A 14,108-nucleotide genomic window follows, 5' to 3' on the forward strand; every position below is an offset into this window, starting at 1 on the left:
TTCGAACATTGCAGGACACTAATATGAATTGCTCTGGCTCCAGAAGAAATAATTTGCGAAATACTCATAATAAGGAAAGAAACAAAGTCAGCCACTTGATAAAGTCATAATATCTTGGATAGTCTGTGGCAGGACTGGGCACTGGATGCGATTTAAAACTCTAAACAGGACGCTTAATATTCATCCGTTACGGCATCAACGCTGCGCGGTGTTAGGTGGGGAAGAAAGGGGTTGAAGAGAAGTCATTTTGCTTCCCATGAGAGAGTAGAATTCGCTCTTGTTGCCCAGCCCTGGTCAGTGGACTGCCCTCGAAGTTCAGTTTTCGATAGAGTTACCATATGACGCAGATTTCGCTGACAGTCCGTGATTTTATAGTGTAAGAAGGAAGTTCTGGCCGAAAAGACGGAAGTCCGCGATTTTGAATGTAGTCGGAAAGAAATATGGAGAATTGCAATAATTTGTGGAATAGTAGACCGAGAAAATCCAAAACGATTAGGGAAAACACGGAAATTTTACTTGAAGCAAGTAAAGCGATAGGTTTGGAAGTAAATCCCGAAAAGACAAAGTATATGATTATGTCTCGTGACCAGAATATTATACGAAATGGAAACATAAAAATTAGAGATTTATCCTTCGAAGAGGTGGCAAATTCAAATATCTAGGAGCAACAGTAACAAATATAAATGACACTCGGGAGGAAATTAAACACAGAATAAATATGGGAAATGCCTGTTATTATTCGGTTGAGAAGCTTTTGTCATCTAGTCTGCTGTCAAAAAATCTGAAAGTTAGAATTTATAAAACAGTTATATTACCGGTTGTTCTGTATTGTTGTGAAACTTGAACTCTCAGTTTGAAAGAGGAACAGAGATTAAGGGTGTTCGAGAATAAAGTTCTTAGGAAAATATTTGGGGCTAAAAGGGATGAAGTTACAGGAGAATGGAGAAAGTTACACAACGCAGAACTGCACGCATTGTATTCTTCATCTGACATAATTAGGAACATTGAAGCCAGACGTTTGAGATGGGCAGGGCATGTAGCATCTATGGGCAAATCCAGAAATGCATATAGAATGTTAGTTGGGAGACCGGAGGCAAAAAGACCTTTTGAGAGGCCGAGACGCAGATGGGAGAATAATATTAAAATGGATTTGAGGGAAGCAAATACTGTAGATACTAATACCGGAAAGCTGGCTCTCATATGTGCGACATCAACTAACAGCGCTCCAAGCGGAAAGGTTTGAATAAGTTGACGAGAGGGTCGGCCGTGCGAGAGGAGATCGAAACATTTCTTGTGTTGCCTGCAGCGAGCTAGAAGTAAGAATAGTTGCCTGTCTAAGAAGCTGTGATGCTAGCAAATATGATTGCAATATAAAATGTTTCGAAATATAATATTGTAAGCCTTATAAAGCACAAAATTTATCTTGTTATAGATAACTTGGAGAATGCTAGAACTCCTAAAAGACAAAAAATTTCGTCTGAGAAAAAAATACGTTTCTTACTAACAAACTAAGGAATGCGCAGAAAATTATGTCAAAACAAAGGAAACTCATTGAAACCCTGAGAGCTGACGTACAAAAATTGAAAAAATCTCATTCATCTTTAGAATGTGTTCAATTGCTGGTAGAAGATTCATTTCTTAAATCTCAGTTGAAGCTAAGAAAAAGAAAACCTAGGGGAAGGCGATATACCGTGTATGACAAAAATTTCGCACTGGCATTGCATTATGCTTCACCGAATGCATATCGATACTTGAGGAAGATTTTCTGTCTGCCGACTATTCGCTCCTTACGTAATTGACTGCAACAATTGGGTGTTGGTCCAGGTTTCAATGAGACAATAATGCAACTTCTTAAGATAAAATCGAGAAGTCTGACACCAGCTCAGAGAGTTGTTTCCATTGTACTTGACGAGATATCTTTGAAACAAAGTTTCTCGTATATTGCAAAATCATATTTATTCGATGGCTTTGTAGAATTTGGACCGTACGAGAGTCAAAATGAAACAAAAAGTGAAGAATTGAAACCCGCAAATCAGGCTTTAGTATTTATGATTAGGGGCTTGCAAACCAACTACAAGCAGATAATAGGATATTTCCTATCTAATAAATCCACGCCCGGTGATGTTCTAAAGGATCTTCTTTCCGAAGCCTCTGCGAGGTTAGGAAATGTGGCTATTTTCCTAAAGTAGTCGTTAGTGGCCAGGCAGCCAGTAATATTAGAATGAGGAATTTATTGGGATGCGAGGTTGATAAACCATTTATTAAAATAGATGGAGAACAACTTTAAGCGGCTCGGCCTTTCGTACAAAGATGAAGTATACAAGTGGCAACATGTTGTTGAACTGTATAATAAGGATAAAGATATGAATCCTCGATAGAAGTTCCACCTTTCTCGCCCATGAGGGTTTGTCTGTCTGTACAGGTGCTAAGTCATTCAGTCAGCAAGGCCATAAAAACTCATGTATAGTTTCAGTCACTATCTGAAGAAGCTCTTCAAACAGCAGAGTTTATAGAGCTAGTGGATCGTGGATTTGACTATTTTAATTCATCGACCATGAACAATGCTAAATCCTCACGCAGGGCTTTACAAACTACTTCTTGTCATTGGACGACTCTACAAAAACTGGAAAGTCTGTTTTCAAAACTGAAAATTCTGAGCGAAAAAAGGACAAACCCTCCTTGCTTTAAGGGTTGGAACAAAATTTTAACTTTCGGTTCCTGCTTAAAAGACGTATAACACAAGACTATATTGAAAATATTTTCTCTATTGTGCGTTCTAAGGGTGGTAATAACATTACTCCTGACAGCTGTAAATTCAAGTCTGCCGTCAGAGAAGGAGATTGAAGAAAGTTCATTTAGAATCTGCAGTGATTATCCAGCAACAGAAAACAGTTTTGTAGAAACCGCTGAACTTGAAGAGGATAATCATGATCAGTGTATGATTCCAGATAATGCACTAACATATGTAATAGGGTGGGCTTGTAGCAGAATACCACATGAGAAATGCAAACTGGAACTAGCTAGTTTCAAATCTGAAAACTTGACAGGCATTTATCAGCACATTGCAAATAAAAAGTATGACAGTGCTAATTTTCTAATTCCCACAAGTTATTCAGTTTCTTTATCTAAAATTATTCGATCAACATTTCACACGTACTTCAGAAAAATTCTTTCATCAAGCAGACAAGGTGTAAAAACCAAGATAATGGCCCTTATTTTTGAAAAATAGATCAAACTAATTCAGTATGTAAAGATTGTAAACATGTTTTCGTTAATAAGTTCCTTAACGTAATGATCAATTGTTTTGTAAAATATGAATGTGACAGAATAAGTTGTAGAACAGTGACTGGAAAAAAGAACAGAAAGGCTAAAAAAAGTAATGCATCAGTAACCTGGAGAATAGCTAATGGGACAATTAAGAAGTATGCACTGTAGCTTTAATGTTGTTTTTCACCAAAGTGATATCTCTTTTAAAACATCTTATAATATTATTATTAGCATCATAATGTTAGTTCAATAGTTATGACAATTAAATTAACGAGAATGTAAATCTGACCGTTCTGTAATGATTTCTTTAGCTCTCATGTAATACTGTATAGGCCTACCACAATTCCTCCCAACCCCTCCTAGCTATGTACGCAATCAAATTCAGTAGAGAGCTTCGTACGGTATTTGAAGCAATACATATTGGAAGCATTGTTCAAACCAAGCCGCTAGACAGCGCTAGTGTTCTCGTGTCGCCGCCCGACACCATGTTAATCGCGTTGCTTTCCGGTATTAGTTCTCTACAGTATTTGAGGGAAGTGAGATATGATGATAGAGAGTGGATTAATCTGCACAGGAAAGGGACCAATGGCGGGCTTATGTGAGGGCGGCAATGAACCTCTGGGTTCCTTAAAAGCCATTTGTAAGTGAGTAAGTAGACCACATCGAAATGACACTCAATTGGATGCAAGATAATGCGAACTGGATGAGAGATTTTTCTTTGGCCAGGTGGTCAAATTGAAATCTACCGTAAAGGACAACAAAGAGGAAAGATCTAAAGATATGCTTTCACACAAAATCTGGGTAAATTTTTATCATAGCTGTGTTTCCGTGGAGCAGTACTCAGAATTCCGAAAAACTGTAGAATTTTAATTCTCCGTACCTGGGCATAATGCCAACCTTTGAAGAGTACTCGTATTTTCTTTGATGAATGTTCAGTGGACAGAAGAAAGGAACAGATTGTCACTATACTTGTTTTTTTGAAAGATGGGACATGACAGTAGCGTTACGATCGGAAAAACAACTGAATGTCACATAGCGTGGTAGGCCTGTTGCTATGGTAACAACGGTTGAGTTGCCGAACTTATACTTCCCACGTGGCGAGTGCTTAATAGCTCTCTTGGCGACATTTATTGTGCACACAATGTTAACATTGGTACGTTTCGTCTTTAATTCTCCGTCGGTTTTTAATATTGTTTTCTTATCTTCGCGTCAATTGTCAATGAATTTTAACGTCAGCCATCTTAAGGACTATAGCTAGCTTCCATCAGCTGGCAGCGTGGTAGTCCATATTGGCAACATGGCACTGTAGTTCCAAGCTCGGCCGCTTAACTGTCATGTCCCATCTTAAAAAAAAAAGTATAAGTAAGTAAATGCAATTCTACATATACAGTACTGTACGCGTATAATATGAAACATGTAAATTGCAACAAATTTCACAAGGTCATTTAATAACAAATTTCCTTTCTTCTATACACAGTTCTGAGAAGTGTGACTGTTGCCTACTGTGGTGGTGATATACAAACTTGAATAGTGTGCCGCTACAACAAATGGTAAAATGTAATGCTCATGCCAAATTAGAAAGCGATAGATAGACCTAGGATGAAATGTATTACTGACGTGTCCAACTCTGTTCATATTAAGAAAATAGTGAAACTGATGCAGTAAAGGTAAAGGTATCCCCGTAACATGCCATGAAGGCACTTGGGGGGCATGGAGGTAGAGCCCCATGCTTTCCATGACCTCGGCACTAGAATGAGGTGGTGTGGTCGGAAACTGATGCAGTGTCTATAGTAAATAAATTATATTACATTTAGTGCCCATATCAAATACAGTATAAGTTTCTTAAAAATTCATACGTTTATTGTTTTGATCGAATGATGTGTCCATCTCGTCCTGGTTTTGTGTTCCTTCAACCCTAGTTTCAGAACAATTCAAATACTAGTATTTTATTTGTTGAAATAAGTTGGTATGAACAGACTGTATTGTGATCATTTAAAATGAAATACAGTGGAAGCTCTTAAGTTCGACATCCTATAGTTCGACTGCTTACGTAGGAGAATTAGACAAGCCCCTATACGGGCAATAAGAAATGGGTTTGCCATTTGAATAGGAATTGGTTCTGTGTCTTGTAGTGCTACTTTTGTTAAAGGAAAACAGAATATTTTATTGATTAGGACATCCATATTGATCACTAATTTTAAATTAATGAACTCTTCTTCTTCTATATGAGAATTGTGCCGTTTGTGAGGCGGAACTTTCGAAACCCACTGTGGTACTAGAAGCGCATACACAAGTCTCAGGGCGGGCAGGAAATGCAAGTACAGTACTGTATTCGTTGATGGATAACCAATAAGAATTTGTATTCATTTCACCCGCCACACCCACTACCCTTAATGGACAAAACTTTCAATTCTGTTCTGTCGAGCTTAGGAGAGTCCACTATATTATAAAACGTATGACAGTGAAAGTATGATAAGGCATGTTCGATGTATCAGCAAAAGTCTTATTCTGATCTTTTTCTGTTTTGTTTGTCTGTATTCAATTGTTCTTCTCCTTCTTTGCTTCCTCAATCTCCTTCTTTACCTTCACCTCCACGTCAGTCTTCCCCTCCTTTTCCTGAATCTTCATGTCAGCTTCATAATCCCGTAACGCCTTCTCTGTTTCACTTCTCGATTCCCCTTCTTCCTTATTCTCCTCCCCCAATTTCCTTTATTTCTTTCACTTTCATATTCGTCTAATCCTACTCCTCAATATTTTCAATTTTACTTTCCTCTATCTTACATATATTTTCTATCTCCTTTTCTTTCCCTTCTCGATTACTTTATATTTTCTTTATCTCTCGCCTTATTGTTTGTTGATTTCTTCTCTCCGAATTCCTTTTTAATATTACCATATCCACTTCTGTCCTAGTTTTTGTCTTCCCTTCCTCCTCTTTCCCCTTCCCTTTCTCCTTCTGCTACCCCATCCTCCGCACCCGCTCCTTTTCCTCTTCTCTATATTAGTTTTCGCCGCTTCTTCCATATGTCTACTCCTTCTAACATATTTCTTAATCTTTTCACTTTCCTCCTTCTGCATCTTGGTTTCGGCTTCTTTCCTTCCTCGTTATTTTCATCGTCCTTAATTTTCATTTACAGTTTCCATTCACTATCTTAATTTTCCTCTTATCTTCAACCTTATTTTACTTCTGTTCCTTGTCCTCCTACTTTTACCTTTCCACATTACTTTGTTTCCTTACTTTAATCTCGAATTCTAATTTTATTGTCCCTCTTTTTATGCTCTTTGCCCTACCTTTATATTCATCTTCATTGTCCCTCTCTTCACCCTTTTCTCCTACCTTTCCATGTCACTTTGTTTTCTTATCTTAATTTTCGCCTTCTCTTCATCTTCATTGCTCTTCTCTTTTCTCTCTTTCTCCTACCTTTACTTGTCACTTTGATTTATCTTAATTTTCGCCTTTTCTTCTTCTTCATTTCTCCTCTCTTTTCTCTCTTTCTCCTACCTTTACTTGTCACTTTGATTTATCTTGATTTTCGCCTTCTCTTCCTCTTCATTTCTCTTCTCTTTTCTCTCTTTCTTCTACCTTTACTTGCCACTTTGATTTATCTTAATTTTCGCCTTCTCTTCATCTTCATTTCTCTACTCTTTTTTCTCTTTCTCCTACCTTTACTTGTCGCTTTGTTTTCTTATATTAATTTTCGCCTTCTCTTCTTCTTCATTCCTCTTCACTTTTCTCTCTTTCTTCTACCTTTACTTGTCACTTTGTTTTATCTTAATTTTCGCCTTCTCTTCGTCTTCATTTCTCTTCTCTTTTCTCTCTTTCTCCTAACTTTACTTGTCACTTTGTTTTCTTATCTTAATTTTCGCCTTCTCTTTATCTTCATTGCCCTTCTCTTTTCTCTCTTTCTTCTACCTTCCCTTATCACTTTATTTTCTTATTTTAATTTTCGCCTTCTCTTCATCTTCATTGCTTTTCTCTGTCTCCTCTTTCATCTATTTTCACTTGTTACTTCGTTTATCTTAATATTCGCCTTCCCTTCATCTACATTGTCATTCTCTTTCCCCTCTTTATCCTATCTTTCCTTGTCGCTTAATCTTAATTTTCGCCTTCTCTTTATCTTCATTGTACTCTTCTTTCCCTTTCTTCTCCTATCTTTCCTTATCACTTTGTTTTCTTATCTTAATTTTCATCTTCTCTTTACCTTTATTGTCCTCTTCTTTACTCCCATTCTTTTTGCCTTCCTTCTCCTTTCTTCCTGATAAGTTTGTTTTCCCGTCGTAAGTTCCTCGTTTTCTTCACCATTTTTCTTCGTAGTATTATTCTCCTACTATCTTTCCTACTTACTTTCTATTATCCTGATTTTCGCCTTTCCTCCATCCTTATTTTCCTCCTCCTATTTTACTTTACTTTCAGTCTCACTTTACTTTCCTGACTAAATTTTCACCTTTTCCTCCTCTTTGTTTGCTGCCTGCTTCTTAATCTTCTCGTTTGTTCTTCGTTTCTTTTGTCTTCTCTTCTTTCGTATTCTTCTCCTAAGCCTTCTTAATTTGTCATTTTCCTCCATCTATAGGGTGTTTCAAAAATACGGGGCATAATTTCATGTATGTATTTCCCACATGTAGACAATCAAAATAGTTCATTACAACATGTGTCCGGAAATGCTTTATTTCCGAGTTATGGCCTTCACAACATTGAAATTCACCGGAACGTTTTTCTTTCCGCAGGTCGTTGCCGTCAAAGGAGATATTAAGAAGGCACTCTGACAGTTCATTCCGAGGCGAAGGTTACATTCAGTGTTGTGTAGGCGTTAGACTGTGCGACATGTATTCAAATCAAGAGCTGGCAGAGATACACTTCATGTACGGTAAGGCGGACGGCAATGCTGCGCTGGCTCGTCGTTTGTACCAGGAGAGGTACCCACAGCGACAATGTCCAGATCGGAAGACATTTGTACGTCTCCATTACCGTCTGTGTGAGTATGGAAAATTTAACTCTCCTGGTTTGGGAAGGGGACGACCAATATCTACAACTTCAGAAGTACAGGAGGAGATTCTGGAGACTGTGATCATGACTCCTTCTATCAGCACACGAAGAGTAGCGTTGCAAGTCACTGTTCCTCATACGACTGTCTGGAGACTGTTGAAAGAGTATCAATTGTATCCTTATCATTTGCAACGTGTACAGGCCCTGTCACCAGCAGATTACCCTGCACGAGTTAGGTTCTGTCAGTGGTTTTTGCAGCAGTGTGGTGTAAATCCGAACTTTCCTGCCTTAGTATTATTTACAGATGAAGCACAGTTCACACGAGATGGCATAACAAATTTCCACAATCAGCATGTATTGGCGTATGAAAATTCAGGTGCGGTTCTCTCTCAACATGTGGGCCGGTATCATTGGTGATCGATTAGTTGGACCCCATGTACTTGTAAACAGACTTACGGGGCAGGCGTACACAAACTTCCTGGAAAACACCATACCTCATGTTTTAGAAGACACTCCACTGATCAATCGTCAACACATTCACTTCTTGCATGATGGCGCTCCTGCACACTTCAGTCGTACGGCTCGCCGGTACTTGTATCGAAGGTTTCCTGATCGATGGATAGGTAGAGGTGGCCCAATTGCTTGGCCTCCACGCTCACCTGATCTGAACCCTCTCGATTTCTACTTGTGGGGCCATTTAAAATCATTGGTTTATTCGTCTCCGGTGCCTGATTTGGAATCCCTTCAGAATCGAATTGCGGCATGTTCTGAGGACATACGCAATACTCCTGGAGTTTGGGATCGTGTTCGCAGGTCAATGAGACATCGATGTGAGGTCTGTATTCAAGTAGGAGGTGGACATTTTGAACATCTTCTGTAATGACAACGACCTGCGGAAAGAAAAACGTTCCGGTGAATTTGAATGTTGTGAAGGCCATAACTCGGAAATGAAGCATTTCCGGACACATGTTGTAATGAACTATTTTGATTGTCTACATGTGGGAAATACATACCTGAAATTATGCCCCGTATTTTTGAAACACCCTGCATATATTGGTTTCCTTTTCTCTTCTACTCATTTCCTCTCCTCTTACTCCTCCCATTTTTCGATCTTTCCTACCTGCTCCTCAATCTCTGTATTCTTCATCTTTTATCCTTTACCTCCCCCTTTTCTTTAATTTATTTCGTCTCTCTAATTTTATCCCCTTTCTCCATTTCCTCCATCTTGTTTTTGCCTCGTCTCCTTTCTTGGCCTAATTTATCTCACGTTCTTATCTCATCATGCCGTACTCTTTAATTAATCTATTTTGCTTTCATTTTCGCATTTGTTTTCTCTTCATGTCCTTTTTCCTCCTTGTTCACATTTTCCATACTGTTCTCGTCCTCAACTTTCTCTTTCATTTTCGTTACCTCTTTTTCCTCCTCACTTTTCTTCCCTTATCATTCTTATCCTCAATCATCTTTTCTTTCTTCATTTTGCCTTTTTCTTTCCCACTTCTTTCTTACTTTCCTTCTGTTCTTTCTCTGCTTAGTCGTTGTGTCCTCTTCTTGTCATTAATCGCTTCTTTTTCCTCCTCCGTCTGAATTTTCATCCTCTTCCTTCTTCTCCTTGTTATTATAATCCAGTCCCAAGTTCTCCTCGTTAATCTTCCTTTATCATTGTAGTACTTATGCTTTTTCGTATTGATAATCTTATTCTCGTCTCCCATACCCTTTTCCTACTCCCTCTTCTTCTTCTCTTCATATCTTTTAATATGATCTTTTTTTTAGTACTTACTTACTGGCTTTTAAGGAACCCGGAGGTTCATTGCCGCCCTCACATAAGCCCGCCATTGGTCACCAACCTGAGCAAAATTAATCCAGTCTCTATCATCATATCCCACCTCACTCAAATCCATTTTAATATTATCTTCCCATCTACGTCTCGGCCTCCCCAAAGGTCTTTTTCCCTCCGGCCTCCCAACTAACACTCTATATGTATTTCTGGAATCGCCCATACGTGCTACATGCCCTGCCCATCTCAAACGTCTGGGTTTATTGTTCCTAATTATGTCAGGTGAAGAATACAATGCGTGCAGTTCTCTGTTGTGTAACTTTCTCCATTCTCCTGTAACTTCATCCCTCTTAGCCCCAAATATTTTCCTAAGCACCTTATTCTCAAACACCCTTAACCTATGACCCTCTCTCAAAGTGAGAGTCCAAGTTTCACAATCATAAAGAATAACAGGTAATATAACTGTTTTATAAATTCTAACTTTCAGATTTTTTGACAGCAGACTGAATGATAAAAGGATCTTTTTTAGTATATTTACAATATTGAAAGTCGTTTATGAACCCGTCCAATATGTGTCATTTCTTTAGGAAATTAACTATAATGATGTAATACAATAAAATGGGTCAGTAATAAGAGCAGCAGAAATGAAGTACATGGGGGAAAACAAGTTACTCTAAGATGATAAAAAATTAATAGAGAGATTGTAGAAGTATTGAAAAGAGTTACAGCATTAGAAAAAGTCGAAAATTATAAAACAAAATGATTCCAACATGTTGACAGAATGGCGCGAAAGAGACTGCCAAAAAACTATGTACCAAAAGAAAGCAGAAGACAAGGAAGATCTATGAAAGGACTTCTGGAAAAGTAAGGCAGATACAGGTCAACAAGTGGCCTAACTCTATGAGAGGTATAATAATAATAATAATAATAATAATAATAATAATAATAATAATAATAATAATAATGGTTTATTTTAACTGGCAGAGTTAAGGCCATTCGGCCTTCTCTTCCACTCAACCAGTATGATAGAAAATTACTATAATGCTATGAATATAACATAATTAATACAATTCAAAGCAATACAATACTACAATACAAGACAGTATAACACATAATTAATATAATACAAAGACAATTCTTTTCATCTTCACAACACCAATTAAATAATTATGTAATAATAATAATAATAATAATAATAATAATAATAATAATAATAATAATAATAATAATAATAGTAATAGTAATGATAGTCATACCTAAATTAAATTAAATTATTAAATTCGATCACAATATTATAACTTCAATTTGACTGCGCCCGTAAGAAATCGTTTAGCCTATTCTTGAAAGTGGTTATTGTCTGGCAGCCCCTAATCTTCTGAGGTAGAGAATTCCATTCACGGGGGAATGAGATAGTAAAAGAGGATGAATAGTGGACTGTTCTATGGGCAGGAATTGCTAGGATTTGGCTCTCCTGTGACCTGGGGGCTGTTTCTCAAAAATACTAGTTTAATGGTTCACCAGTTACCAGTTACCAGAGTATATTTCACCAGCTCTAGTAGATTCTGTTTCTCAAACTATTTTACCAGTTAGTAACTTGTGACAGTTTTTCACTAGTCACATGATCTCTTTCACTAGTCAGCTGATTGAGTTCATTTCTTTATAGTCATTGGTAGGTAGTGTTATTTGAGGTTAAAAAGCTAAGTTGTTTGTGTTTAGGTTTTGATTTCTCTTTTCGGTTGAAATTCCATCAATTGGAAGCAAATTAACTATACTCAATATGATTAATGAATCAAAGCATATATTATTCAGTGCTTTTTCAAGCATATAAACAAAAAATGATAAAGTAAACCAATGGAGAAACAATTTTATAATGTGTGAGGCTATGGAACCGTTACCTCAGAACAAAGATTATGCATACGTTAGGGACAACATTAAGAAAGCAACTTTGATAAATACCAATTCAAGTTCACCGTATCATAATATGAACATATTATGTAGTTAGTGAATATACTGCCCACATGAATGCCACTTATGACTTGATGAAAAATTCGCTATTTTCTTTCGGTTTTACATTTGACCTATTCATAAATTAGTGTCGTTTTATATTTAATTTGTAGACTGAAGTTGACAATGTCAGAAGAACTGGCAGTGGAGGAGGAAAGCCAGCAAAAATTACTGCAGTTGATGAATTAGTATTAGAATATTAGGAACAAATTCTGCAAGTGTTGCTGGCCTAAGACAGAGGCATTGGAAAATAATCAACATCCCGATTTGTAGTGCAATTTGTATTTGAAGCTTTGCTGATAATTCATCACTTCTATTTGTTTATCCTGTTATGGCAGGTCCCACTATATTTAACAACTATCCAAGCTTTTCAGCACTTTACCTAAACTGTTCATTATATTTAAACAATGCGCCAATAAAGGAATAATAATTTTGTCTTCTTTATATAGTTTTAGCTCTTATCACAACAACTTCATCACTTCAATCGGAATCACTAAATCACATAAGCTTATATTTTAAAAATAATTACAACATTTTGTTTTGATTATCTGAGAGAGGTTGTCACTGGTAACTGATAATATAGAAATCACCAGTCTTTAGAGTCTTGTAGGAATATTCCCGTGGAATACTAGTATAATCAACTAGATTAGCATTTTGATAAACAGAATCACTTATGAACTGGTGAAATCGACTAATATTACTAGTCTGTGAACTGGTAACTACTACTTTACCCTTGTAGTTTCTAGAAACACAGACTTGTAAAATGAACTAATATTACTACTGTACAGACTAGTAATACTAGTCCATGAGTTTTGAGAAACAGGCCTCTGGTAACTACTACTTTACCCTTGTAGTTTCTAGAAACACAGACTTGTAAAATAAACTAATATTACTACTGTACAGACTAGTATTACTAGTCCGTAAGTTTTGAGTCCTGGTATTTAGATTGTGATTGGAGGATAAGTAGTTAAACCGGGAACGAAGATAATTCGGAGTAGAAGTGTGGAGAACTCGAAACAGAAGAGAGAGCGAATGAAGTGTTCTACGGTTACTAAGTTGCAGCCATTATAAAGATTTGAACGAGGGTATAAGATGATGATGATGATCTTGAACTAATAGTACTAATTTATATTATAACTAAAGTGATATTTCTTAAGATTATAAATTTTTGAAAAAAAAAAAAAAATATTTGATAATTTATGTATCCATAATTTATTTTATTTGTCAGTTTTTGTTTTTAGACATTAATGCTGTCTACTGAAGAAAATTAATGACGATGTTACATAAAGAGGGTGATGGATGCCGCTGTATTTGCATTGTGGTGCTATTTTTAGCGATGCGTCAGATTTGACTAGCTTCGAGTTACCAGTAAAGTACACGAGAGGGCAGGGCCAGTGTTTGTATATCATATACGGCTATGATGTTCAAGTGCTGTCAGCGGGATGGGGGTCGGTGTTAGTTTACAAGCACTGTAGCGCGGAGTGTATCGATCCAACACAGGTCAAGTCCAGCCGCAGGCCATCTTCACACTCACTGACCCCGTTCCAACGACGCGAAAACATCCAATCTCACGGTATTACTCAATCATAACCAGAATGATTTTAGTTCGATGACATTAAAAGTACTTCCTCCTCTATGTATCAACTGGTAAGGTTTTCGACTTCAAATCCAGCGAATCCGGGTTCGATTCCAGGCAGGGAATTTGAGTTTATCTTCTTCCCTAGAGACTGAGTGCGTCCGTCGTTTTGTTTTTGCCCTGTATTGTCTAAAGCTGCGGACTTCGTCTTAATGACCGCCGGGATTTTTTATGAAATTTCTGGAAATTTTCACGAAAAAAATAAATATTCATGTATTTGATTAAAAGTATATCAAAAATAGTTTCGCAAAAGAAAAAAAAATAAGCATAACTTAAATTAATTAAAGTGACCAGAATTTCTGAAGCTCAAAGCGGAACACTTACTAGTACACCAACTTTGCAGAAAACACGCTCTCTCTGTCGTACAACGTTCAACACTCAAAATATAAATTTAATTATTTAATTTTAAAATCAGCACAATCCAGACATTAACTATTTACTATTTA

This window comes from Periplaneta americana, chromosome 16 (genome assembly GCF_040183065.1).
Source record: "Periplaneta americana isolate PAMFEO1 chromosome 16, P.americana_PAMFEO1_priV1, whole genome shotgun sequence".
In the NCBI taxonomy this organism is placed as follows: Eukaryota; Metazoa; Arthropoda; class Insecta; order Blattodea; family Blattidae; genus Periplaneta; species Periplaneta americana.